This window comes from Furipterus horrens, unplaced genomic scaffold, assembly GCF_987537825.1.
Source record: "Furipterus horrens unplaced genomic scaffold, mFurHor1.1.pri manual_scaffold_11, whole genome shotgun sequence".
Classification (NCBI taxonomy): Eukaryota; Metazoa; Chordata; class Mammalia; order Chiroptera; family Furipteridae; genus Furipterus; species Furipterus horrens.
In genome coordinates, this window is record NW_028327181.1 from 88366688 (window position 1) to 88394469 (window position 27782).

Consider the following 27782-nt stretch of genomic DNA (forward strand, 5'->3'; position numbering starts at 1 on the left):
ACACATTTTTTTTCTCTCAGTTCTGAAGACAAGATGTCCAAAGTCAATATCATGAGGCTAAAGACAAGGCACTGTCAGGGCCATGATCCCTCCAGAGGCCCTAGAGGAGAATCTGTTCCTTCCCTCTTGCCGCTCCTGGAGGCGGTCGGCATTCCTTGGCTTGTGGCGGCATCACTCCAGGACCAGCATCTTCAAATCTCTCTCTGCCTCTACCTTAGAAGTTCCAGGATCATCTCCCATCTCAAGATTCCTACTTTGCACACATCTGCAAAGGTACTTTTCCATATAAGGTCATATCTACAGGTTCCATAGATAAGGATGTGGATATTGGGGGGGGGGGTATCTTTCAGCATACCACAATGGCTGAATAAGTGTACTTGTCTGCTAGCTATCCTTCAAGGCCCCAGGGAATGGGAGTTGCGAGGAGACTATCCAATGAAGTTTGAATTCCAGCTTTGGGTTTTTTCCTCATCCCTAGGATCTTTTTTAGAGTTCTCTTTACTCATATATAGTTGCTCATCTGTTATAGTGAATAATTCTTTTTTTAAACTTTTCTGATTCAAATTACTATGCAGTTTCTTTCCTGAATTTCACCTTTTTGGGTGCTGGATATTATTGAATGCCAATAAATATTTCTGAACTTTGTTCTGGGATGGAGTTACGTTGCTTGGGAACACTTTTGTCTTTTCAAGGCTTGCTCTTAAGCTTTGTAAGGCAGGATCAGAGCAATTTTTCCCCTTCTGCAGAGGCAAAGAACCCAATACCCTGTGCATTACAATGTCATCCGCCCTGGCTAGCAGGAATGGAGCATTCTTGGTCCTCTCTGAGCTCCAAAGATGGTTCTCTCTGCTCTGTCCAGGTGGTTCTTTTTTTTTTTTTTTTTTTTGGCTTCTGGTAGTTTCCTCACAGGTATGTGCTGATCAGTCCTCAGCTGGTGACTTGAGCAGGACACTGGGGCCACCAGCTCTATCTCCTCAATTCCAGGAGCCTTGCCAGGCTTCATCTGGATTCCTTCTGCCCAGACCATGGCCTGCAAACCCTCCAGGCAGTTAGCTGGGGCAAGTGCAGGGCTCGCCTCATTTGTCTCTCAGTGCTCAGAGATCACAGTGCTTTGCTGCCTGGGGTCCAGTGTCTTGACCAGCACTGTTTTATTTATTTATTTATTTTTCTGGGCCTTAAGTTGTTTCAGGCTGGACCCTGTTACTCTGTCTTGGACAGACATGGAAGTCAAATCTAATATTTAAATATTAATTTATTCAATGCATGCAGAAAAAATTACTGCACATCGGCATTAGAGCTGCAGCAATGAACAAAACAAACACATAGTCTCTGCCTTCCGAGAGCTTACATTCCTATGGCAACTGATGAAAAAATGTGAATGCTGTGTGAGCTCACGAAACATGTCCTGACTGTGGACCACCAGGCTGTGAATCCCTCCAGCCCTCGCTGCCCCAATGTGGCACCGAATTGCCTCTCTAGCCCCTCCCCTCCCCTTTCTCCACTCACAATGCCCACAACCCTCGTGGCTGCCCCTCCTTTTCTTTTCCAAAATAATTCATAGAATTCTTCAAGCCGCCTTGTCTGTGGCTTGCCTGTGGAAAGACACGATGAATGCCTCCAAGGCCTGGAAAGTGTAATTTATGTTTTTAATTATATCTTCCTAGCATCAAGGGAGGTGTTTTCTTCCTTCCTAGCTCCAGAGCATCATACTTGTTCTTCAGTAAATAGATTGAGATCAAGCCTGGCTTCTTGCAGGGTCACAGTTAACCAGTCCTAATCGACACCTTGCATCTGACGGCTCAAAGCCAAGGTCTTATTTGTAAGCCCTGTTACTATTTTATTTATTTACTTTTAGAGAGAGGGGAAGGGAGAGAGGAAAAGAGGGAGAGAAACATCAATGTGTGGTTGCCTCTCATACATCCCCAACTGGGGACCTGACCCACAACTCAGGCATGTACCTTGATTGGGAATTGAACCAGTGACCAGCGACCCTTTGGTTCATAGGTCAGGACTCAATCCACTGAGCCACTCCAGCCAATGCCCTGTTGCTCTTTTAAATTGAGGAGATAGCTAACGCAACATCCATCTTTGTCTGCCCAGTGGCACAGGCTGGGCAATAGCCATAAATGTATATGTATGTATGTATGTGTGTGTGTATATTACTTGATTGAGATATAATTCACATACTATAACATTCATCCTTTTAAAGTATACAACTCAATGATTTTCAATATATTCAGGGTTCTGCATCCAGCACCACAGTCAATTGTAGAAGATTTTTTTATCGCCTCCCCAAAGTAACCGCATTTCAGCTGGTAGTCATTCCCCATTCCCCTTACTTGGCTGGCCCTAGGAAAATACTAATCTGTCTCTGTGAATTTGCCTATTATGGACATTTCACGTAAACGAGGTTAGATGGCATGTGGCTTCCTTCACTTAGCATCCTGGTTGCAAGGTTCACCACGCTGGCGCATGTAGCAGTACTTCATTCCTTCATGCCCTGCTGTGTTTATCCACTCATCACTGGATGGACATTTGGGCTGTTTCCCCCTTTTGCAATTATGCGCAACGCTCCTGTGAGCACCCATGTGCATGTTTTGGGGCAGTGGCCATAAATATTTAACATTAATTTCCATTGTGGCCGATAGGGCACTTGAGACAAAGTCGGTGAAGGTGGTCCCCAAAGGCAGCCAGGTTTCTGACTGAGGGACACTGGATCTGTATATAATAGTAATAATAACAGTAAAAATAACCACTACTCATAATAGCTCTTACGTATTAGACACTGTTGTAGAGGCTTTGCATAATATAAACTGTCATTAAATGTAAATGTAAGTATAATTAAATAATTATAATAATAATTTAATCTTCGCTGCACAGCAACCCTGGGAGGTAGGTCCTAGCATTATCATCCGCATCTCACAGATGAAATCGGTAAGCGTTAGCCAGATTCAGGGGCAGAGCCGCGAGGAATTCTGCTATCTGCCTCCAGAGCCCTGCTCTTAGGCACAATGTCAGTGTGTCCCTTTTGGATGTCCATGAAACCATGCCAGCTCTGGAGGAAGTGTTCTAGTCTCCCAGTTAGGAGGCAGAGACTGGCAATTCCAGAAGGGACCCTGACTGCTTGTATCAGATTTTGGGGGCAAAGCAACAAAACTCATGATGTCAAAGCTCCCCAAATGATTCTTCTGCTGCTGTTCCAGGCTCCATTGGAAACCGCGGGTCTGCTCCCTCCACTTTCACTGGAAAGGATGCTGAGGCTCGGCGGAGTTGGTTTAGTCCTTGCGGAAGAGGGGTGACTGGGAGAGGGTCTGATGTGGGTGGAGTTACGGAGAACCCAGGTGCAGGCGTCTCCGGGAGGGGCACCTGCTTCTACCGGCGTTTTCTGGTGGGATGTCAGTTGGGTTTTCTCTGCACTGGTGGCAAACACTAAGGCAAGTGGGATCCTCAGTGGACACAGTGGAGACACATTTCTAGAAAGTTTCAGGCTGAACATAGAGTAGCTCTTGAGAGGAGTGCACCAGACTCATGCAGGATGTGTAATGCACTAGTCATATGAAATCTGTGAACAATGTTTCTCACCTAAGAACAATTATATGAGGTCTCTTGGATACGCCCAGGGCCCATGGACTGAGATGAACTTTGGGTTGAAAGTCCCAAAAGGTATAGCTTTACGGGGCTATACTCTTGTCAGTTTAATTCTTCCCTGGATTTTTGTCTGAGAGTAGTTGCTTAGTTTGACCACAAGGTGGCGATAACGGACTTGGCGGCCAATAGTTGGGGGGCTGTAGGTTGTGTTGACTTTAAAAAAGAAAATCTTAAGATTGCCCTCTTCTAAATTGATCAAATCTTACATTTCTTTTTCCTATTCTGCACTTTCCAAATTTCCTGCTATGAGCTTACATTGCTTTTACAAAAGCAGATTTTGGGGGAGGATCGCCACTCAATGGATAAACTATTATTTTAATATATTGACGCTGGACACTTTTTTCTTGACATGGTTATAGTTATCCGGTAGTATAATTTTTTAATAGTGTTTAAACTTTATATTATAATTTTATATCTGACTAAAAGTTCTTCATGAACACGTTTATTGCTGTACGTTATGCAGTGACTATATATGAAGACCTTAGTGAGAACCAGACACTTTCCTGCGTATTTTATGTGCAGTTTTACTCAGTCTTCACAATGGTAGCGCTTATTTCATTAGGTGAATACAATTATTGTTCATATTTTATCTATGAGTTAAATGATGTTTTGAAAAGTCTTGTTATGGTTGGTGTGGCTCAGTGGATGGAGTGCCAGCCTGTGAACCAAAATGCTGCTGGTTCAATTTCCAGTCAGGGCACATGCCTGGGTTGCAGGCCAGGTCCCCAGTTGGGGGTATGCAAGAGGCAACCAATCACTGTATCTCTTGCACATTGATGTTTCTCTCTTTTTCTGCCTCCCTTCTCCTCTCTCTAAAAGTAAACAAATAAAAATATTTTTTTAAAAAGAAAAGTCTTGATAGGAAATGGTGGGTTGAGTCTTCTATAACATCACTGACTTTCCCTAATCATAGTGCTATTTCATTGGGTTTTACTATAACTTACTTAACCATTCACCTTGTGTGTCTATTTAATTTATTGCCGAATTCCATTGTTATAAATAAAACTGCAGAAACATCTTTATGTAGAAAGCTTTTTCTGAATTCAGGAAATAGTTCTGGAAGCAAAGTTATTGATTCTAAACATTTTTAAGGCTCTTGATAAATACATAGCACCAGATATGAAAGAAAAATTCCTGGGAAACGAACTCAGGCTGGACATTTTATGATATTAAGGAATTATTATTCATTTTCTAGGCATGCTGATGTTATTGTGGTTATTATGTCTTCTTAAAGAGCTTTTCCTAGAGATACAGAGTGAAGTATTTATTACAAATGAAATAATATTATCTTGAATTTACTTAAAAATAATCCAGTTGAGGGAGGAGTAGGGGATTGGTGAAAAAAAAATAAGAGGCATGTCTTCATCATTGATAAAGTTGAGTTATGGGTACACATGTGCTGATTATGCTATTCTATCTGCTTTTGTACATGTTTACAAATTTCTATGATAGCCCTGGCCAGGTAGCTCAGTTTATTAGAGCGCTGTCCTGATACACCAAAGTTGTGGGTTTGATCTAGGGTCAGGGCACATACGAGAATCAACCAGTGAATGCCTGATATCTCTCTCTCTCTCTCTCTTTCATCAATTAAAATAAAACAAATTAAAATAAAGTTTTATTTTAAAAGTTTTAAATAAAGCTATGAAAATATTATAATCTATAAGAGATGGCAGCCCCATAATTTCCATTCTGTCTAATTAGCGCAAAAATCAGAAAAAAAGGTAGCTTTTAGAATAGCTTTGTTCAACTTCCTCTTGCCATCAAATGAGAATTAAGTTCTCCCTAAAATCATAACATATGAGTTGATTTTGTTGTACTAAAACTTTTATTTATTTTTAATAGGATTAGAGAACTGGAAAGGGTCCTCATTCCTTTAAATTTCTTAGAATCCTCTTCTGCATGATAACCCGTCTGTGACAATTTCACGCGCACTCTTCTAGCCACCACCTGGTACAGGCTCTGTCCAGTCCCAGAAATGGGGAGTGGGGAGATTCACCTATCGTTTTACATTTAAAAAGCAAAATGTTTTGTGTTTTATGATGAATGTTGAGCATTGTGTTTTATGGGGACCGTTGAGCTTTGGAGACTGTCCCCTGGGGGAGGTCACAGCACCAAAAGGAAAGAGAGCTATAGGATAAATCCGAAAGAGGAAGCTGATGAAGGACTGCAAACAACATGGTCCCCACCTCTGCAGGTCTTGGTTTTTCAGTCTTCAAGAGTCCTTATGGGGAAGCAACATTTAGCATATCCACCCCTCTTTTTGTTCTGGCTTGGCCACAGAAACAGGAATGGCTGTCCACCTATCCTTCTGTATTCCATGTGGTTTAGGAAATAAGTTCTTTTAAGGCAGAGTTCACTCCCTTAAACTGAGACAACGACTGTGGGGTTTCATTGGGTTCAGTGGGTGTTGGTGGGAACGTCATTGGAGCCTCTGCCCTCCTCCGACCGCATATGAGGCAGGTTTTGTACTTTTCCCAGGCCGTGGGGACTCCATCCTAAGGATTCAGACAAGAGGGTTCCACCTCTGTTTTCTCATGGTGCTGCTTGGCTCCCTTGATGGCTCTTGTCAGTTTGAAGTTTCTGAGGCATAGAAAGAAATGGTATCTGTCATCCCACCGTGGAGTGGGAACAAGAACTCTTCTGGCTCACTCCAGCAGCTTCTAGCCTAAAAATAGCCCAACTCTGCTTGCAGGAACTTGTTTCTGTCTTTCCTTTATGGTAGACAAGGCTGGTGGCAGGCCGGACCTCTCCAAACAGGAGCTGTGTAGAACGCACTTCTCTAAGAACTGAGGTGAAGAGCTGAGTTGCATTTCCTCAAGTTCAACAAGCCCAGGGAAGGCCCTCCCCTCTCACTTAGCGGAGGTCACTCCCTCGGCGCCGTGAGGTGGTTACTGAGGGCCTATGATGCGCCTGGTCTGGAGCAAGAGGGAGAGACAAGCCCCAGTTCCTGCTCTCCTGGGGCTCATGGTTCAAGGTCAGAGATGCTAGTAATAACCTGAATCACTCTTTTGATAAGTGTCACAAAAAGACACACAGGACCGGAAGGACCCAGACCACTCTGATTCACAACCCAGGGCCAAAGGGAACGGGTTACCAGGGTGACAGGTTCAGCTTCATCTCTACTGCAGGAGGGGTTTGGCAAAGGTGAAGAAGTCTGAGAATAAGGAGGGGGATATTGATGGGAGAGGTTGGGATTCGATCTTGAGTGACGTGCACGAGGGGAGAAAAGGCAAGGAGGTTTCCCATGGTTCCCGGGGCACTCTGTCGGCATAAACATGAACCAGAATTATAGCTGACGCGTGAATCCTATAGCCATGCTCTGGACAAGGTCACTGAGACGCAGTCACACCTGCGCAGGGCCTTGAGTGATGGCAGCCAGGCCCTGGGCTGTCACATCCTTCTGTACTTCACAAGCAGGTCACTTCCAGGGACTGCTGCCCACCGTGAGCACCCCCTCCCTGGCACTTCCCCCACAGACCAGGTCTTTGCAGGTGAGGGCCAAATCTTCTTATCAGGCATTTTATTTTTTGGCAGGCAAGTTTTCTCTGTTGCCCAAACACCATTAGAAAGGCATTAGCAGAGGTGGGGGTGGTGGGGAGAAATGCCAGCAATCCTGGCCCTCTCCCGTAGCACTGCGTTAAGCTCCCATTTCCAGCCCTGGGTCAAGATGAGGAGAAAAGGTTCGTGGGGACGGTGTTTGGTGATCGCAGCAGACACCCCAGGGCTTGCCTCACTGACACTCCACTCTTATAATACATTTCCTGGCACCCATGGGCAGACTGAGGTCCCTCTTGAAGGCCAGTCTGCTGGACAAGGAACAGACCCCCAGTAATGTGTGACCTGGGTGGCAGAGCTTGCTGTGACTTGGAGGGAATATGAGAGACCAGACTAAGGGAACAAGGTTTGAATGAGTTGACAGGTAGCCAATGGCTGTTTAGGAAAAGACTAAGGGTCCAGTCAGACAGAGAACTGAGCTCTGGATTTGGGGGAGTGAAGGTTGTCAGTGATGTGACAGGAGCTGTGTCAGAGGAGCAGTGGAGGTGGGAGCCACACTGTGGAGCTGGTTAAAGAGGATAATAGGAGAGTGAAAAATCTTTTAAGAAAAGACAGTAGAGCCCTGGCTGGTGTGGCTCAGTGGATTGAGTGCTGGCCTGCGAACTGAAAGGTCGCCTGTTCGATTCCCCGTCAGGGCGCATGCCTGGGTTGCGGGCCAGGTCCCCAGTTGGGGGCAAGTGAGAAGCAACCGATCAATGTATCTCCAGCACATCGGTGTTTCTCTCCCTCTCTTTCTCCCTCCCTTCCCTTCTCTCTAAAAATAACTAAATAAAATTTTTTAAAGAAAAAAAGGAAAGACAGCAGAGAATGGGACAGTAGTGGGGATCCTTAGCCAGAGGGAGGGGGTTTACAGAAAGAGAGATACTAGAGCATGTTTTTATGTTGATGGGAATGGTCCCGGGGAGAGGAAGAAATTTATTATACAGGAGAAAAACGGGGGATGATTACAGCAGTCAACTTCTAGAAAACCAGAGTTTAGGGCTTTGATAAGCTCAAGGACAGAAAACAGAGGGCATGCATGCAAATGCCACGGGTAGACTTGGTGGTCGGAAGATGGGGGATTTCTGTCTGGCTGGGCCTGTATTTCCAGGGATGGATGAGATGAGGTCAGCAACTAAGCGGGGAGGGAGGGGCTGGGTATCTAAAGAGAGAGCGATCAGCTGTCTCAGAGAGTGGGAAAGTGAGTTTGCTCAGGAAATACAAGCTGGCTGGCCGGGGTTGAATGCCCATTTGAGGTCTGTGATGATCAATTCAACGTGGAAGTGTTGAGTGAGATTAAAAGCAGAGAAACCAGGTGAAAGCTCATGGTGGCTGTGGAGATGGAGAGAAGCAGAGAGATTTGAGATTGAGTTTAGATGTGTCCAAACCAGGACTTACTTGTAGATTGGATATGACCAGGAAAGGATGAAACCAAGAATAACTTGTTGTTGCCCTGGCCGGTGTGGCTCCGTTGGTTGAAGCATCATCTCATCCTGTAGACTGAAGGATCACGAGTTCGATTCCTGGTCAGGGCGCATACCCAGGTTGCAGGTTTGATCCCCGGTGGGGGCATGTATGAGAAGGCAACCAATCAATGTTTCTCTCTTGCTCCTTTCTCTCTCTCTCTCTCTCTCTGAAAGCAATGAAAAAATGTCATCAGGTGAGGATTAAAGAAACAATAACTCATTGTTAAATGGGTGGGCAGTGGTGCCACTGACTGAGATGGGGCTGGGCAGAGACCAAGAGCTCTATTAGAAGAATTTGAACACAAGATGGTTGTCAGGCATCCACGAGAGACCAAACAGGCAGTTGGGTGAGGCTGGAGCATAAGGGGAAGGCACTGTGTTTTTTCCTCTGCTCTGAAATGTATGAAAACCAAACCATGTGCTGAGCCTGGCTATGCGAGCTTCGCCATCCTAATTGCACACAGAGCGGGGAAAGGCTTCGGCACTAGATTGCAAGCTCCTCGCAGGCAGGACCAGGGTTTTGCTCACTGTCTCTATCGCCGCACAGGCCCCCGGGGACAGGAGGTGTTCCCTCAGTATGTTCTGGCTGGGTAGATGAAGAACTTCATGGTTCCTGCCCCACCCCCCAGCCAGAAACTAGGTGACTCTCCAAAGTCTGGGACAGACCTTCATAGCTTAATGAGAGAGGCCTTACTAATTACAACAACAATGACAATGACTTGGGGATGACTAATAGTCAGCAAGGGCCAATGGCTCTTCTGACTAATCACTTAAGTGGGTCACACAACATAGTTTCTTAGAGTAATGTGAGTGACAGGTGGATGTAGGAGAGTGGGGGTGAGTGGTTGGAAAGTGGGAGGGACATAATCCTTATTCCACCAGTAAGAGGGGTTTGCTTGTGACCTCAAGCTAGCTACTTGACGTCTGCAGCCCTTTGAAAAATTATTTATGGGAGTGATAGAGACCTTCCACCCCAATGGCCACGCTCATAAAATCATAGCACTTCTGCAGCCAACAGGGAACCTATAAATCAGAGTCTGAGCATCAGTCCTCAGAAGCAGAGACTTTGTCTCTACTTCAGGAAACTTGCCCAGGGCCCTGGATGCTGTGAAAGAGGCCACTCATTTCCTAGCCAAAAGACAACTTTCAGACTTGGTCTTGAGAAAGGTAGCTGGGAAATGTAGTCTGTGCTGGCTCTGCTCTTTGCCTGTCTGTCCCAGGGACCTGCAGGGAGTGTGCCCAGTTTCTTCTGGCTAAACTGAGCGGGCGCTGCCTATGAGATGGAGGGCTTCTGCTCATCTCCCCTCGCCAAGTTACACAGCTCCATGGTTGAAATCACCAGAGCTTCACGGTGCCCAGGTGCCTGGATTGTGGGCATGCCACAGAAAAAATAAGGAACTGGCATGTGGTGAGGAACAGAGATGCTGCGGACATAATTTTCCCACAAGGGTAAAGCGAGGCCGTGTGGCAGGCAGCCAGGTAATAGCAGCTGTAAAACAATAGATATGGAGGCTCATGACGTAAGCATGGAATGGCCTAACCTCTGTAATTTTATAGAAGAGGAAACTGAAGTCCAACCAAGGTCACCCACTTATTCACCAGACATTTTTTAAGAGCCAACTATTTGCCAGGTGCCGGGCCATTGTTTTGGTTAAATATTGTTGCACAACACATCGCCCCCAAATTCAGAGGCCTAGAACAACACTTCTGTGGGTTGACTGAGCTCAGCTGTGTGGTTGTTTTGCTCCATATGGTGATGACTGAGGCTGTGGTCACCTGGGGCAGGACTCAGCTTGAACCTCCAAGATGCTCACTCACAAGCTGGCAGTTGGTATGGACTGTTGGCTGGGAGATTAGCTGGCCGCTGCACCTGGCATGCCTTGACTCTCTTCTGTATGGCTTCTCTATGTGGCTTGGGCTTCTCAAAGCATGGTGACTGATTTCTAAGAGACAGGAAGCGGAAGCTGTCAATCCTCTTACAGCCTGGGCTCAGAAGTCCCAGAATGCTACTTCTGTTGCGTTTCATTGGTCAAAGCCAGTCATAGAGTGTATTGGTTACCTACTGCTGCGTAACAAATAGTACCCAAACTTAGTGGTTTAAATGACAGTAAATTTTTATCTCTTGGTTTCTGTGGATTAGTCAGGAATTAAAGAGCAGTTTCCATGGGTGGTCCTGTCCTGGACTACTTCATGAGATGCAATCAAATGTCAGCCAGAGCTGTACTCATCTGAAGGCCTGACTGGGCCTGAAGGGTCCATTTGCAAGGTGGCTCACTCAAATAGTTGGCAAATTGGTGTTTGCTGTTGGCAGGAAGACTGTGATTTTCTGTACATGGGCCACTCCACAGGCTGCTTGAATCTCCTCATGACATGGTGACTAGCTTTCCCCAGACTGAGTGATCCAGGAGGCCCAGGCAGAAACCTCAACACCCTTCATGAGCTAACCCCAGACGTCAGACTTGGTCACCTCTGCCATACTCTTTTTGCCACGCAGACCACCTTTGATTCACCGTGAAGGAGACTATAAAAGGGCACGAAGGACCAGGTAAGGAGAATCACTGGGAACAACCTGGAGGCTGGCTACCATGCAAGGCCAGCCCAGACTTCCAAGGGGTGGAGAAACAAACTATCTCTGGATGGGAGGAATGGCCAAGACTTGGTGTCCATCTTCAATTCGCCAGAGCCTCCAGGGATTCAGCAGAGGGCCAGTCAGAAGAGCCTTTGTGCTCACAGAGTTAACAGTCTAGAGGACCACACAGAAAAGTAGTAGCAGAGAATGGATGTGTCTATCATCTTCATTACAGAGATGGGGCTCAGAAAGGATAAATATGCCCCAGATCATATAGTAAGTGGCAGAGCTGAGACGAAACCTCAGGCCCTTCTGACTCTTAAGCCAAGTCCTTCTTTCCCTTATTCTGTACGGCACTGCTGCTCCTTATGTTACAGTTTTAAATGGAGAATACAAAATTGTATATAGTGTAAGCCAGCCATGTAAAACAAACTATGTTTTTAAAAAGAACAGAAGGACATGTAAACAAAATGTTGACAATTGTTAATAGGCGCTAAGAAAACGAGTGAGTTTTGTCTCCCTTTTTCTGGGTTTCCGTGTTTTTAAGACTCTAAATTGAGCTTCTATCACTTTCACTATAGAACAGCTTAAACCATTTCCTGCTGTGGTGGGTCACCACGGCTCAGCAGGAGAGAGGGGTGCTGGGCGGAGGGGGGAGTCGGGGAGGAGACGGCTCTCTGCAGATTTGGGTTCCTCCTCTGCCGTGTGGTTCATTGTGCTTCAGGTTTCTGGTTCTTCTGAAAGTCACATGGCTGTGGGTTAGCTCACCTGTGCAAACAAAGCAGCACCCCTCTGCTGAGGTCGGGAGGGAGAACCTCCTGGGCAAGAAGAGCTGTGTTTCCCACACTCCGGGAACAGTCAGAGCAAAGGAAACTAGAGGGCTGATGTTTCCCCTTCTGATGGGATAGACCGACACATAATGCTGTTTTCGGGTCCAGGATCAAAGTGACCGCCTCTCAAATGAGTTTATGTGCCAGGACAAGAGAGAAGATTGGAAACTGATGCTTTCCTGGGAACTCCAAGATATGTAGCCACTGGAGGTAAGAGCCGTTTGGTTATTTGAAATGTTGGAAGTCATTTCTGGCTTTTTGCAGGCACGTGGTAACTTCTCTCACTTCTGTTTTTGAAGTGTGAGCACAGCACCCCGTGGTCTTCCTGAACACGCGGTCCTCTATGGCCAGCAGTTTTCCCAGGAGTGAGAAACCCCAGCTTCCGTCAGCTGGGCACCTGTTATGTGAAGATGCTCCTATTAAGCATTTATACATACACTCATGTTAATTCTACGATAACATATGATGTGGGCATCTCCAATATACAGGTGAGGAAACAGGGGCTCAAAGAGGTTCAATATCATCTCCAAGATCACATGGCTCAGAAATGACAGAGGCAAAACCTGAACCCAGGTCCAGAGGACCCAAGGCCACTAACTGAATGCTGCTTCCCTAAAAAGAACATTATAATGACATCAAAAAACATTCGAAGTCTGATATCCCTCCATCCTAATTTGAGATAGTAGTGTGGGGAGGACAGTGCAAGGTTCCTCTTTCTGAAAACGGACTTTGTAGCAGGCACCTCTGATGTAGCATTTGAGATCTTCCAGCCACTGCCGCCGCGGCCAGTCCTGCGAGTGCCCCTTCCAGCTCTCAGCGGGTACAGCCTGACGGTGTCTCGTCTCGGGCCGGAAGCTGGCACCCCTCAGCCCCCACCCAAAGCATCTTTGTCGGCCCCCACTCTCTGTGGCCAGTGAATCCTACACTCCGCCCCCATCCCTGCTTTGGTCCCTGAGCCTCAGGTTTCCTCCCTGGGCTCACACGCCCCCTGACACAATCACTTGTGAGCTTTTGTCTCAAGATCTGTTTTCTGGGGAATTCTGGCCAAAACAAAATCAAACATTTTCTTTGTCTAAACTCCCACCCACAGGTGCTGGGCACAGTAGCTACATGGAAATGGCAAAGGTTAACAATTCCACTGCAGTATTCCCTCACTTATCACGGGTATTACGTTCTAGAACCCCCCGCGATAGGTGAAAATCCACGAGGTAGGGACCTTACATTTATTTTAGTATTTGTATATATTTTAAGGCTTTATAAACCCTTCCCACACACTTATAAACTGTTCCCAGTCCCTTATTATTTTACCCTGGCTGGTTTGGCTCAGTGGATTGAGCGTCGGCCTGCGAGCTAAGTGTCGCTGGTTCGATCTTCCAGTCAGGGCACATCAGAGAAGGAAAACTCTGACTCCAAAAAACCTCCGCTGCCTTGCGGCATACCTCTTCAGGGGAAAGGCTAAGGGAGTAAACCCCGACAGAAAATCCGGAGCCGGAGTCCCTAAGGCGGTTTGACGTTGTAGTCAACACCGGCAACTCCTGCGGCGCACCTGAAGCCAAGCTGTATTGACTCCGTCTTTCCCTTGGATCCTTCAGCTGCGAAGAGAGGGGGGGTCTGCTGCATGGGCAACAGCAGACCCTCCATATCACCCTGCCCAGGCTCTGTAGCTTCAGCTCCACTGGAGAGGACACTCCAGCATCATCGCAAGATGTCGATTTAACACGGGAGGAGACAGATACCATGTCACTCCTGAGTCGGACTGCACAGCCATTCTCGGCGGTGCAGATAGACTCTTAAGAAGCTACACCATCGTCTCTCGAGACGGACAGCTGCTGAGTCCCTTATTAACTTTTCCCACTCCCTTATTAACCTTTTCCACACTTTTATAAACACTTCTTATGTTCTTAAACATATTCTACAATCTTAAACCTATGTAACTTAAACAACATACATATACAGTACCGCAAAATCCCACGATATAGTGAAAAATCGGTGATAAATAATTAAATATAACATTTTTAAAAATCCCGTGATACAGTGAGGCCGCGATAAGTGAACCGCGATATAGAGAGGAACTACTACTGTATTTCCACTTACAATTTTGTTTAACAACCTGGTCCAGGGCTCACATTTCCCACTGACTTCTAGTGACTCTATATCAGGGTACATAAATCACCTTTGCAAGATTAAAAACAAATAAACAACTTTCCCCTATGTTTGGGTGAATGAGTGCATCGTTAAATGGCCAGCTGAGCCCCCCAACTCCTGCTCCTTAAGGGGCGGTGTGTTCCAGTGGGGACGGGAGATGCAGGGCGGGGGCCAGCCCCTCGTGGCCACACAGCTGACCCTCCATCCTGGAGTTAGAATTGTGCTCCAGGGTGATTCTGGGCAAGCTGGAGATTGACTTTCTAGTGCTGGGGTGGAGCAGAGGGCCTGGTGGTTGGTTGGTAGTAAGGATGGCAGGTGATGTCAAGGTTTTAGGGGAAGTGAGGGAGTGATTGCCCTCTGGTGTCTCTGTGCAGAGCATTGGGAGGGCCTGTAAGACACAAGACGCAGAATAAGCAGAGGGAAATGTCAATCTTTCTGCCTAGAAATTCCACTCTGGCTCTGCTCCACATTGATGAGAAGCCACCAGTCCCCAAACAGCCCTCAGAATGACCGAGCTTTGAGACATTTATATTTAATAACCTCGCGTCTCAACGTTTTAACTAGCAAAGTACATAATCGGCATCACTCTGCCGCTCCATGATGGCCAGGAATTATTCACAGGAGCAGCAACCCAGTGAGAGGTGTCCTTCTCCAAAGCCCCTGAAGATGTCCCTCAAGCAGCCCTTCCCTCTCCTGCTACTTAAGGGGTGAGGTGTTCTGGTGGGGACAGATGTCTCAGATCTCAATTATAGTGGCAGTTCTTCCGATTATTAAGAGATTTTTATTTTAGAAGGGAAAGCCTGCCGAGGATGATGCTGTCCCCAGCCCCATCATCTCTGTCACCCAGTGGTGGGGCAGAATGAACAGAAAAGGCTGGAGGCTGCACATCTCTGCTTATTCTCCAGAAGGAACTGGGGGACGGGAAACCCAGGAGCTGAGTGTCTTTAGGAACTCCAGATCTGTGGTCACCCCTGACCTTGTCATCGTTCACAATTGTTCTTCTGTGAAAACCTCGCCTCCGCTTGCCCACTCCAGATAAACTCAAAATCTGGATCTTTCCTCCTGCTCCCCACATATCACCTCCCATTCATGCCCTCCTCCTTGAGTTTCCTTGTATCTCCACGCAACACAGACCCCGTGAGCAACCCTCCCCCGGGTGTCGGTGCCCCAAACTGTTTTGTGTCTCCCCACTTCCTGGCCCTGGGAATCCGAGTCTGGATTCTCCACACCTGGGCCCAGCTGCGGAGCCCTGGACACCCATGCATCCAACTCTGGGGCCCTGGGGCCCTCGCGCCTGCCCGGAATTCTCCTCCTCCATAGGGCAGCTCCCTCTTTCATTTCTCTCAGCAGCTTTTCCAAGGCTTCACTGTTTCCCTCAAAGCTGCCGTTATCACCTCTCACCCACTCTCAAGAGGTGACTTTGCTTCTCACTTTAGAGCTAAAAAATAGAAGCCAACAGGCAGGAATTTCCTCAATTTCCTGTCTTTGACCTTATGAATGAATCCACACCCATTCTTATCTGCATCCACCTTTTCATGGAATAAGAGCAGACCCTCTTCCTGCCCCTGGCAACTCCCTTGTCCTCTGTCCTCGGTCCTCTCCCAGCTGGTTGGCCTCTTATCTTAGCTCTTCTCCCAGGGACCCTCTGCATTTCCAGCCCTACCTACGCCACTTTGGTCTGTGACCCCAAGAGCCTTCTCATTTCCAAATCCCAAGGTGCACTGTTCGGACTTCTAACTTGACCCTTCTGAGGCATGTGTGTTGCTGTTGACCACTCCCTCCTTCTCCAGTCTATTCTCCTTTGGTGACAACACTCTTCTTTTTTCAAGCACCGTTCTAGTTTCTGACCACTTCTAAACATTATTGGGGTTCTCCAGGGGTCATAAGTGTCTATTCTGTGCCCCATAGCTCCTGGGATTATTTTGTGGAAGCCTGTACTGGGCTATCAACTTGTTGGTCCTTCTCTACTAGATCTAATGCCTGACATTCACCATGTTTACAGGTTTTAAACAGTATCTTCGTCCCCATCCCCAGTGCTTACCACACTGCCTGGTACTTAGTTCTCAGTGATTGCTCATTGATGGTGCAGCTTGAGGCACAATGGATTCCTACCCTTTCTGAGATGTAAGGGGGGGTCAACTTTTTTTGTTTCTGCATACTTTGTAACCATGTCTCCCCCTCCAAAAGCACAATGCAGTGTCAAAAAAAAAAAAAAAAAGAATTAAAAATCTTAGAGCAGTTTTTTGGTTTAGAGTTTCATGAGAAAGTAGAGATTATCCTGAAATGTCATAACTGGGAATAATGCAAGTATACCAGAAGCTATGTTGCCTTAAGCTGAAGCCTGGGTTGTGAGAGAGACTGGGGGTGGGTGGGTAGGATAAGTGGGGGGCAAATGTGAGAGTAATAACATGGGCTTGAATTTCTATGACTTCTACCTCTACTGTAGGTGGAAAAATTTAGTTCAGTTTGTACATGCAGTACATATAGCACAGCTCTTTGGGGGACAAAGTGAGAAGTCTTGTTCAATATCAAAATTTAGCATGACAATCCCTGACCTTTGTCATACTCACTATAATGAGTCACAAATGCCAAGCTGTGAAATCACTCCTTTCATTTGTAAGTTCAAAGTACATATATATTCATATATGTTTTCTTTATTTGATTTTAGTTTCATGCCAGCCCAAGGAGGCAGAATTGTTATTATCCCATTTTATAGATGAACAATCTCAGGCTCAAACAGATTTAATTATAGAACTCGTCCAAGGTGAAACAGTGGTAAATTACAGCAATGGAACTTCGACTTTAAGACATTGCTCCCATATTACGCTGTCTTTTGATGGAGATTAGTGATATTTGCTTCTTTTGCCTTTTTAAGTTATTCATCCTGTTTCTGGTAGCAAGAAAGGGCCTTGTGACAGCCCCTGGAGCAGAGCAGTTAGGAGAAGCCTGGTCCTTAAGGTCATGGAATGCTGGCTCTTTAGCTGGTCTGTGATCTTGGACACATCCCTATCCTCTTTGAGCTTTGGTTTCTGCATCTGGAAAGTGGAGAAAAATAACTACCACACAGGGGTATTGAAAGGTTTCAGTGAATTAATGTATACAAAGGCCTTGACATAGTATCTGGTACATAGTAACCTCTTAATAGGCAGATAGTGTTAATGTTATGTTATATGTTCATTTATTTTTCAAAGCATTCAAATTCCTCACTTTTCAAAAAGAAGGGCTCTTTCTAAGTGTTCATTATTGGATCTTATTGGCCTCTAGTTTGAGGTGAAGCCCATACTGTATTAATTAATCTAACAATTACGTGGGGCTTGGCACGGGCAAGGAGCTGGGCGGGCACTCTGAGGTGCACGCTCCCGGCTTCCAAGGACCCTTGCCATGGTGTAGCCTCAGGGCCCATGCCTACCCCTCCTCTTGAGGTGAGGGTTTTAAGATGTGGCTGAGCAGAGTCTTGGGTTCTTTCTCCACTGATAATTACCCTTGATGCAAATTTTCAGGTATCCAAGACTGGGGCTCTGTCCTGCTGAGGCGAGAGTTCCTGGGTTGGCAAGTGGTGATCCTGGCACAAGGTCCTGCCAAGGCTGATCAGTGTCCCTGTGTAAGGGGCAAGAAAACTGGTGACTCTCAAACCAGTAGGAAATAATTAGCAGCAAAGGACAAATGTAATCTTGAATTAGGGGGTCTCTGAGCCAGAGTTAACAGTATTAGCACACTTACCAGTCAGGAAAGGACATTCCGCAGCTCAGCACAAATACCTGCCTCTGAGATCAAAGGGGAAAGATATTCTTCATCAAACACAAGAAAATAGGAAAATGTAGCTAGACAGCCCAGCAAACAAGTTAGGGAAATTTCAAAGAAGAGCTGGAGACAGACCTATAACCAGATCACCCTGAGTTAATTATCACTCTCAGTTAATTTAGCTAATCACGTTAGATTGTAACTCCAGAGTATCCAGCATAGAAAAACAGAGGAGAAGGAGGGGGAGGGAGAAAGGGGGGTTTCCTCGCATTAGGATAAAAGCAGCCTGCTCTGTTTGTCCGTGCGCACCTTTGATTTGGCTGCACCCAGAGCTTTAGATCTGTGAATAAACAACTTCCTCATCTACTGCTTAAGTCCTGTATTCCAGTGTTTTTATTGTGAGTGTTTCTTGTACCTGGCAAACACAGCACCCACCACATATCACGGCAAAAAAAAAAGGGTTGTTGTGTGGAGCCACTCATTCCTTGTAGAAGGGGCTGTGTGGAAGGGAGCTGACCTTGAAGTTGAGGTCAGCAACTTCTGGGTCAGATGTGTCTGGAGCACCAGGATGGGGAGAGGAATGTGGCTGGCAGGGTGCGCAGAGCTTAATGGCCTTGGAATGAAGCTCCAGAGGGCAAGGCACCCTCCTGGGATTATGACTGGGCCTGATGATGGCAATGAAGAAGGGTGTGTTTGCCATTAAGATATTTAAGCATTGTTTCATGGGTCAGAGAACAAGACTGGCTTGTTGTTTCATCCTAGCCTTTCAAATTCAGTTCTTCGTGTGATCCACTTGGGGAACTGTTCTGAGTTAATCAGTAGGTGACCTCCAGCGCAACTAGCAAGTCTCTCAACCGTATTAGTCGTTCTGAGAATAAAAAAAGTTTATCGTTATTTTTGAATTTCGTTACTATGATGGACTTGAAATATGTATCTGTGTGGCTTTTGCACCACGCGCATCAGAATTACCTCGGGGTAGAGGTGTTGAAAAAAGCACATTTCCCCCGGTCGCATTGCACAGAACGAGAATTAGACGCTCTAGGTCGGGATCTGGGAATCTGCTTATTGAAACCTTCCAGGGTGAGGCTGAGAATGTTTCTTTTAAAGCCAACGTCTAGGATTGGACGGGGATAGATATGTCTGACGGCCTTCTAAAACGCAAATTTGAGTGAATTTGCCCAGCAGCAGATCCCTAGTTCTCGGCTCCTCAGTTTCTCCCTCTGGCAGGACCTGGTTCTGTTTCCACTTGTTGCTAGGCTGCAGGACAAGGATATTAGTAAGTGCAAAGAGCTGGGGAAAGCGCTGCACCCCGGATCCGTCCAGGTAACCCTGCCGCTGCCTGTCTCACCCAGCTCTGTGGGCGGTGGCTCCTTTAACAGACCTGACCAATCGCCCGCCCATTTCCGTGGCTGCTCCTCAGGGCGCAGGTAGGGGCTGGATTGGCTGGGCCTGGCGCTCAGCCTGCTCCGCCCCCACCGCTCTGTGGTTGGCCGTGGCTGCCGCGGGCGCGGGGCGGGTCCGCCGGCAGGGCGGGGCGGCGGTGCCCCTGGTAGGGCAGACGGCCGGGAAGGCGGCGGGAGCCCAGCCGAAGCCGGAGCCACGGCCGCCGCGGAGAATGGAGGCCGGCGCAGTACAATGAGGCAGCCAGCGGATCCGGGGTGAGCGCGCCAGGGGCTGGGCGGGCTGTGGAGGGAGCGCCTGCGGAGAAGGCCCGGGCTGGGGGTGATCCGATCCCGCAGGGTCCGGGATACGCTCCGGAGCCAGCGGCCGTTGGCGCTGCGGGGTACAGGGGTCGGGCCCCCCGAAGGCCCCGCCCTGCTGCCACGGTTCGCGGGTTGATGCGGACGGATGCCCACTTACGATGTCGCCCCTCCTCCCCCCAGCGAACCTTTCGTTCCTTTGGGGCGGCGTGGGGACGGTTTGGGCTTGACCCTGGCCAGAGTGCTCGCTGCCCGGTCCTCCTAGCCTGCAGTCCGCAGGCTCCTGGCTCCGGGATCCGGTCTGGGCTGGGGCTGGGGCTGGGGCTGGGGAGAACCGTCCGCACGCACACTAGGCAGACGGCTTGTAATTTTATGAGTGGGGCCCCAGGTTCCTGCCGCCCCCTGACCCGCATCGTGGAATGCTTGGAAGTGGAGAACCGCAGTTACTTTTACGCAGATCTGTCAGAGGCGGTTGGCGCCTCGGGTTGTTTTTCACCAACTCCTGAAAATCGCGGGTGGCTGCGGGGTGGGTGGCATGCCTCAGACATGAGGCAGCGGTGTGCCGAAAGACGGGGTGGGGGGGTTCACAAGGGACACTGGGCCGAGGCCTAACGCCCGGGGACCTGCCCCGGAGCGCGGGTGCGACGGTGGAGGAGCCGGTGGGAGCGGGAGAAGGAATGAACAGCCGGCTTAAGTTGCACCCGCGCACGCCGCCCGGAAAACGCGGCCGGCGCGGGAGTCGGGGCAGGGGAGTTTCCCCTTTTGAAATAGGTTTTTGGAAAACTTAGCCCCTCGGTGGGCGGATGGTTACTTTATCGGTAGCTATGGGCACACGGCATCCAGTGTAAAGGCAAAGTCTGTTTCTGCCCTCGCTCTTTCCCCAAAGCTGTGAAGTACTTTGTCACTACGTTTCATGGACACTGCACAGGGAGGACATGGTCTTTCCGAGTGGAAGGAACAGCGTGCGCGCCGCGGAGGCAGAGGCCGCCGGTGCCATGTTTCTGTTTGAAGTCCCAGGTTTTGACACCGCGGCCGCTCTGCGCAAGAATTGAAAGGTACCAGCCTCTCGCAGGTTTTGATGGTCTTCATCCAAGGCCTGAAAGCAGCCCTGTCAGGAGCCAGGTGTAAGCTGGAAGGTAAACAATGGGTGCCTTTTGTATGCAAACCGGCAAGGGGAAGGGGAGGGGCACAGGGTTCTTGAGCTCTGGGTCACGGAGTGTTTGAGGAGCCGGGTGTGTGCGCTCGGAGCTCGGTCACCCAGCGAACCTTTGCTCATCGGAAATATTACAAGAGAGGAACTGCCATTTCTATGAGCTCTTGCCCAGCCCTCGAACCATTTCAGTATTCTTTCACGTTCTTCCAGAAGTCGCTAGTGGGTCCAGACTTAACAGAAAACAAGTCAGCCTCCTGAGGAGGTGGGGCCGGAGTGGGATTTTTGCCGTGGAGCTTCTTTCTTTCAGAGGGGCCTCTCGGGGGGCGGCCGCGAAGGCTGGAGGCGGGCTGTGGAGGGGCTCAGGCTGAACCCGCCTGCACGTTTATCTCCAGGAAAAGGTGCTGCGTCTGAGAGGAAGGAGACTAGGCAGCTGCTTTAGATCAGAAGGTGGTGGTAGTGAGAGAGCTGACGAGGGACCCACTGACGAGGGACCCACGGGCTGGGGCAGGTGAGAGGGAAGGGAAAGCTCACGAGTTTGGGTGGGAGGAGTGTGCTGGCCTTGCTGAGGTGGGAAGAGCAAGGAGAAGGCCGTTGTGCGAGAGGACTGGGGACGTAGCCTTCACCACGTGCGTCGCTTGTTTATTAGCGATGATGTTTTAGACTCTGTCTGGAGGAGAAGCAGGAAAGACTAGGCTTTTAGGTAGAATCAATAGATAGGATGTTTTGGAGTTTTAGTCCAAAGAAATTGCTTGTCGTCAACAATATTCAACAAATTATTATCGAGGGTCCGGTGTGTGCCAGAAATTGCAAGGCATTGTGGGTTTGATGGAGGGAAAGAAAAAAACACACTTATAAGTTTGTTTCTAATGCCATATGATTCACCTGATCTCCCAAGTCAGAAGCTGTCATCTTCTGAGTATTTTCTGAAGCTCTTGAGGAAAGAAAGGGGAGAAATGCATAAGATATTACTTAACATAGGAACAAAGCAGAACAATAGGGAAATTCTTTCCGCTGTAGATCACTTTTGGTATCAGACTGAATCTTCAAAGACTAGTTCTTCTGTCAGATTTGGTATAAGACTATCTTCATCCTCACATGTATTGATCAGGATCGTTTGACGTGTTAGGTTCCTGATCTTTTTTTCCCCTTTCCACTATCAATTCACTATTCACAAGTTTGGAAGTTCATTAAACAAATAGTGTCCTCCAGATGCTTCCAGGTCATTTTCTTTGCCTGACTATCCCTCAGGGTCTGCTTTCTTCTGTCTAATCCTCATTCTCTCCTGAGGGTCCCCCTTGGGAATTGTTGAACTCACAGGGAGTATTTGTTCCTAGATTCTGTCCCAAAGCAGAAGCAGAAGGTGGCTAGTTTATGTAATTTTCATGTATTTATTTACTTATTATTTAGTGAGGAAGAAAGAGAAAAAGAGAGGCAGAAAGCAAGCAAGCAAGGAAGAAAGAAAGAAAGAAGCATTGATTTGCTTTTCTACTTATTTATGCATTTATTGATTGTTTCTTGTATGTGCCCTGACCTGGGATTGAACCTGCAACCTTGACTTACTGGGTTGACACTAACTACCTGAGCTACCCGTCCAGGGCCAGACAGTGGCTAGTTTAGAAAAGAGAGCATTTGTTGAAGTCCCACTTCGCTGGGCACTACTTTCTTCATATATATATCTCCTCTCCAGCCCTCGAGCCGCCCTCTGATGGCGCTAGCCTCATTTTATAGGAGAGGACACTGAGGCGCAGAGCAATGCATTGACTTGCCCAGGGTGACAAACTGGTTAGATGGTGGAGCAAGAATTTCAGCCTGGGACTTGATGGTTCTAAAACATGCTTTTTCTGTGAGACCACACTTCTTTTCTCGGAAGAGGACAGCAGTTTATTCGAGATGGTCTGGCACAGTGTCCTCTTTGGGCGTGTGAAAAGTCAGATTCAGAGATGTCTGGAGAATCGCTGCAATTAATGTGCTCATGGTAGAGCAAGAATTAGCACCCCATGTCTGGCCTCTCTACCTGGTGCCTTTATGGGTAATTCATGTGGTTGTGGGGAAATCTGAGTTTACTGCTGTGAAAGGGTGATCAGACTTAACCAGGCCTGTGTCCCCCAGTGCTTCCGTTTACCAGCATGGTGACCTTGGGAAAATTATTTTCTCTCTGCACCAGTTTCTTTATGTGTAAAATGGGACAGTATTCACATTTCAACAATGCTCAGACAGTACACTTTGTCTCATTTAACATTTATGAGAAAAAAAGTCTTATAATCTATGGGGTCTTACAGTTGTAGTTGTCAGATGAACTATGTAGTACATCTACTTCTTTATAGGTAGTTGTGGGGATTTCATGAAGCTACTCATGTATCTGGCACATAGAGAACCCCCACTAACGGCTGGTGCTGTAGAGTGACAGAGCAGACGGTTAAGTGGCAGGTGGCTCTGGGGAGCATCTTGTAAGATTTGCCACTCAGAGCCCAGCAGTAATCCATGACCTGTGGGCCAGAGGAATGTTTTCCAATTTGCTTGGAGCTCTATCCTTTGGCTGACTGTTGTCCCGTGAAAAGCATTAATTCTTCAGGAGCCAACGAGCCAAGGACAGACAGCTCCCTTTGTCCTGCCTGTTCGTTAAAGTCTTTGTCAACTTTAAAACCCAAGTTAAAAATAAACATTGTTATAAGAAGAGCAGAAACCTATGCTGATGTGAATACTCTTACATATAAATTTTAAAGCACCTCAAGGTTATATACAAGTCTCTGTGTTGCCCCTTTCTAAACTGCTTAATTCATTGCATAAAGTGTCCACGAGACAGTAATCAGAAAGATGCTAGGAGGCCATGAAAGCACAGAAGCCTTTGACTGGCCTTGGGTGAGGTAGAGAGGGCACTAGAGTTGGCACCAAGAGGTGCCTAGGGGTTCCACTTGTTATCCTGTTTATCCTGTTGTTATGTGTGTTCTTGGGCACATCGTTTCACCACTGGGTCGTGAGGTCTCTTTTCCAAAATGAGGACTAGATTTCTTAGTCTCCTGCCACCATTTCTCTCCAACACAGTGTCGTAGATTATGTGAGAAATTAAATGGGTGAAATGACTTCATTCAGTACTCCTAAAGCCTCAGCTGGATGTTTGTGATAATACTTTGTAACGCAGAAAACAGAAGGCAGGTGATAACAATATGAATTAACTGTCATTTATGGAGAACTGCCATGTGCCAGGCCCTGCTTCTACTTTGAGAGCTCACATCCCCCTGTGAGTGGTAGATACTATTATCAATCTTATTTTAAGATGAGGAGGCAGATTCAGAGAAGTTAAGTGACTTGTCCAAGATCACAGAGCAAGGACTAGGGCTTGTAGGTGGACTACATAGGACTCAGGCTTACTTATGTTGCCCCCCACCCCAGTGTGAGTTCTGTGGTTGTTTCAGGCCTGGCCTTGGAATCCTCTCAAGCCAGGAACCCTGAAGTTTTCCCAGTTTAAAAAGTAAGATTCTCCCTGCTTTGAGGTCACAACTTTCTGGCCTTTTATTATATACTGACACCTCTTTAAATCCTGAGTTCTCAATCAGGACAACTGCTGTTAAACCTAATGAATAACCCTTACAGGAGTTTCAGAAGACTTGAATCCTTGAAAATTTTGGTTTAGTGAGCAAAAGCCATAGGCCAGCTCACTGGAAGCATAAGTGGGACTGTTTTGGGGAGAATCTGTCCTTTTGTATTTAAACTGGTGGTGGGATGGGAAAAATAGGTGGCCTTTGAAACAACCAGATAACCTTTGTCTGTTGGGTTGGCCTGGGTGTTGGTTCTAAGGACTCCCCCTGAGATGATTGGAAGTAATAAACTGAGTGCCTCCTGGCTTATCCTAGCAGTTGAGAACAGCATAAGGCAGGAGGATCTTTCCTTGGCCATAAGCTTATTTAGGATTTGAGATTTAAACCCACCCCTTGGATTGCTCCTGCGAGTAACCTTTCAGAATCACAATATGCATTTTGTAAGAGTTTCATTTCTCTTTTGCTACTGAAAGCTGACATAAGCTGGCCTGTTCTCTTATTCAACTTTGAGTCCTTTCTTACGTACAATGCTATCTTCTAGGCAGTGTTCCTAAAGCTGGTTATATTTATCATTTGGTGTTTGAAATAGGGAATTTAAAAACCTTTTCACTGAAAGTACTGACTGAAGAATAATGATTAGTCTTTCAACAAAAATTTAAGCATCTTCTGGAGCCAAGCATTGTGTTTGGCATTGGAAATCGAGTGGGGAGCAACACAGACGTGTTCTTGCCAGCACGTAGCACATTATCTAGTTTAGATAATAAATAAGTCAACAAACATATGCATCGTATATACTAAATTGTGATCAGTATGAAACCTCCTTCCTCTGAAGAAAAAGAACAGGGCACCGAGAAAGAATAAAGGAAAGGGGCCCCCAACTGGGAGTGTTGAGGGAAATATGGCTACGATGAGGAGGGACGAAGAGGAGAGGGCTGAAGGTGGGAAAGGCAGGCAGGCATGTCACAGCAAGAGCAGCTGGGGGGCAGGAGAGCCAGACACTGCCAGAGAGGCCTTGGGCATTTCTTAACCGCTCCGTGCCTCCGTGTCCCACCCCCTAGTGGCCGTGAGGACTGAATGAGCGAGTGTCCGGAAAGGCCTGACAGCAGTGCCTGGCATGTGGAGGAAGGGCTGTGGATAGGGCTTTGCTGACTCGCAGGCAGCGGGGACCTTGACCTAGAAGGGATGAGCTTCTGTTCTTGATCCGCACTTTTATCACTTCATGTGTAAGGGCTGAAGGTAAGACTGAGAGGGCTAACATGCAGGTCTGCGGGAGGCATCTACGGTAGCCTGGCGTTGGGCGGTCTGCAGTGCGCTGTCCCTGGGGAACGCTTACTGTGGCACCCTGGCTCTACCTGTAGGGACCTGCACATTGGGTGCGGTGCCCAACCTGAAGCCAGGGTGGCCTGGAAGCAGTCGCTCCTCTGCTCCTTCCTGCAGTCGTCTGTTTTAGTGTTTGGATACGAAGGTAGATTCTTAGCCTTTTTTTCTGATAAGAGGCAGCAGAGGCCAGTGGCCTTATGACCAGGTGATCAAACAGGGTGACTAAGAGCTGCTATGTGCAGTACCCGCATGAACCCCATCTCCAGTGTAATTTGATGTAGTACTTTGTCACCTGGAGGAACAACCGCACCTTGGGACCACACAGGAGGAGAACATCATAAAATGAATCACTGGCTTTGGTTCTTTGGCTTGGCTTGGATGTTCAGTAAAATACTATGAACCCAGCTTTATCAAAACTTTGTAATTATCCTATAGCATATTTATTCGAACTGATTGAATTTATATGTAATTGCATTAGTTTTTTTTTTTTAAAGAAACTTATTCTGGAAACATTTTTTAAATTCATGGAAGTAAAGAATAATATAATGATTGATCACTCAGTTTCAGTAATTAGCAACATTTTGATAATTTTATTTCAGGATAGTTCCACATTTGAAGCATTGTTGGTGGACTTTCTCTCAGAGTATAAATGTATCTTTGAAATATAAAATCATATGGTAGATATGGTCCTAGAGAAAAAAAAATTCTGCATGCTGCAAATTACAGGATTGGTATTAGTTGAAATTCAGAATCTGAAATTGAATTTCTTGCAAGCCCCTTGTAGACTTGGTAACAAAAAGCAGGCATAAAAACATTATAAACATTAACTGTATTGGGCAGTGTGTAGGGTATATATATAAAAAGCAAGACAGTCTCTGTCCACCACGACTTGTGAAATCATGGTCCCTTTCTTCCACAGGGAATCACAAGGTTATTTTCAAACATTTCTAGCAAGTGAAATTTACACAAAGCTGAAACTATGAAACTGACTAAAAAGCAGTAGCAGTGGTATGTATTAAGTTCAAATTGTAGCATTCACTTGTAAAATCAAAGGGGACACAGTTAATATGTTGCAAGTCTCTTCATGTGAAACTTTTGTGTATTTTTTAAGTGGAAATTCAACTTAACTGTGCTGGAACCCTGTGGCAACAACTTTGCGGATCTCTGGCCAACAGGCCTTTCAGTAACGTTGGAAATGCGCCACATCTGTGCCGTCAGACTGGTGGCCACTGGCCACCAATGACCGCCGAACATTTGAAACATGGCTAGTGCAGCTGAGAAACTGAAGTTTTAATTTTGATTACTTTTCATTTAACTAGCCACGTGTGGCCACATTAGACAGTGTAGATCCAGGGTTTATAAAACCATCGGTCTCCGTGATAAGATGGAATCCAGCACAAACTAATTTTGGCAACAAATGCAAGAGCACAATTCAGATGTAGTTTCCTGCATTGAGTACATTTTAGAGACAAGGAACTTGATTACATAGAGGGAAAAGCTGCCTATTGGGGTTCGTGGCCTTCCCCTAAGCAAGGCTTTGGTGGTTCAAAGACCTGTGTCTCCTGGGGCTGAGGATCTTCTGGAGCGCGGAGTGAATCTCCTGAGTGGAAAGGGCTGTGTTGCTTGTGGAGTTCTGGATCGTCTCTAAGAGGTAGCGCGGCCTCTCCTCTCCTAAGTGGCGCCTGTGAAGGTTTCAGGAGGGAGGATGACCCAGCATTGGGAGTTGTGTTCGTTGCCAGGAGGATCGAGAGGCTCAGAAGAGAGTTGCCAAGGGCCTCGGTCACTTCTTTATTTCCAGCATATAGTGGATTCTTGATAAATGCTTCAAAAATGCATGATGGTTTTCAGGAGTAGATTTAAGAGCAAATAAGGAGAACAACTTTAAATTTGTCTAGAAGTTCTGACAAATAAATGCCAAGGGAAATTTAATACCAGCGAGCTGCGGATTACGGACGGCCGTGTTTCCTGCCAGAGGAAATTGACATTTCTCTTCACTGAAAATACAAGCTGGCCTTCAGGCCTTCCTAAGTGTTGGTTTTTATCTTTAAACATCTCTCGAATGGTCTCTCCAACTTCACTGCCACCACTCGAGTCAGAACGACCATCTTTTTGCTTGGAAGACAGCAACAGCCGCTCCTCA

General features: G+C 47.0%; 1 protein-coding gene and 1 long non-coding RNA gene across 5 annotated transcripts in view; one reads left to right on the forward strand and one right to left on the reverse strand.

The window, feature by feature from the left end:
- Positions 1-16851: 16851 nt before the first annotated feature.
- On the reverse strand, positions 16852-19280 carry LOC149998773 (uncharacterized). 3 transcript variants are annotated; one of them, XR_016514312.1, is made up of 4 exons: positions 18903-19280; positions 17913-17956; positions 17674-17789; positions 16852-17227 (listed from the first exon to the last, which is right to left on the reverse strand). It is a non-coding gene; the product is annotated as an uncharacterized LOC149998773 (long non-coding RNA). The 3 variants fall into 3 exon arrangements; XR_016514313.1 differs by lacking the exon at positions 18903-19280 and adding an exon at positions 18349-18394; XR_016514311.1 differs by lacking the exon at positions 18903-19280 and having other exon boundaries at positions 17913-18022.
- A 194-nt stretch (positions 19281-19474) lies between these two features.
- Positions 19475-27782, forward strand: part of TEX2 (testis expressed 2) — an 86870-nt gene continuing 78562 nt past the window's right edge. For both annotated transcript variants that reach the window (XM_090291919.1, XM_090291920.1), the window contains exon 1: positions 19475-19591. The gene's annotated coding sequence lies outside the window, so the exon portion shown is untranslated. The remainder of the gene's footprint in view (positions 19592-27782) is intronic.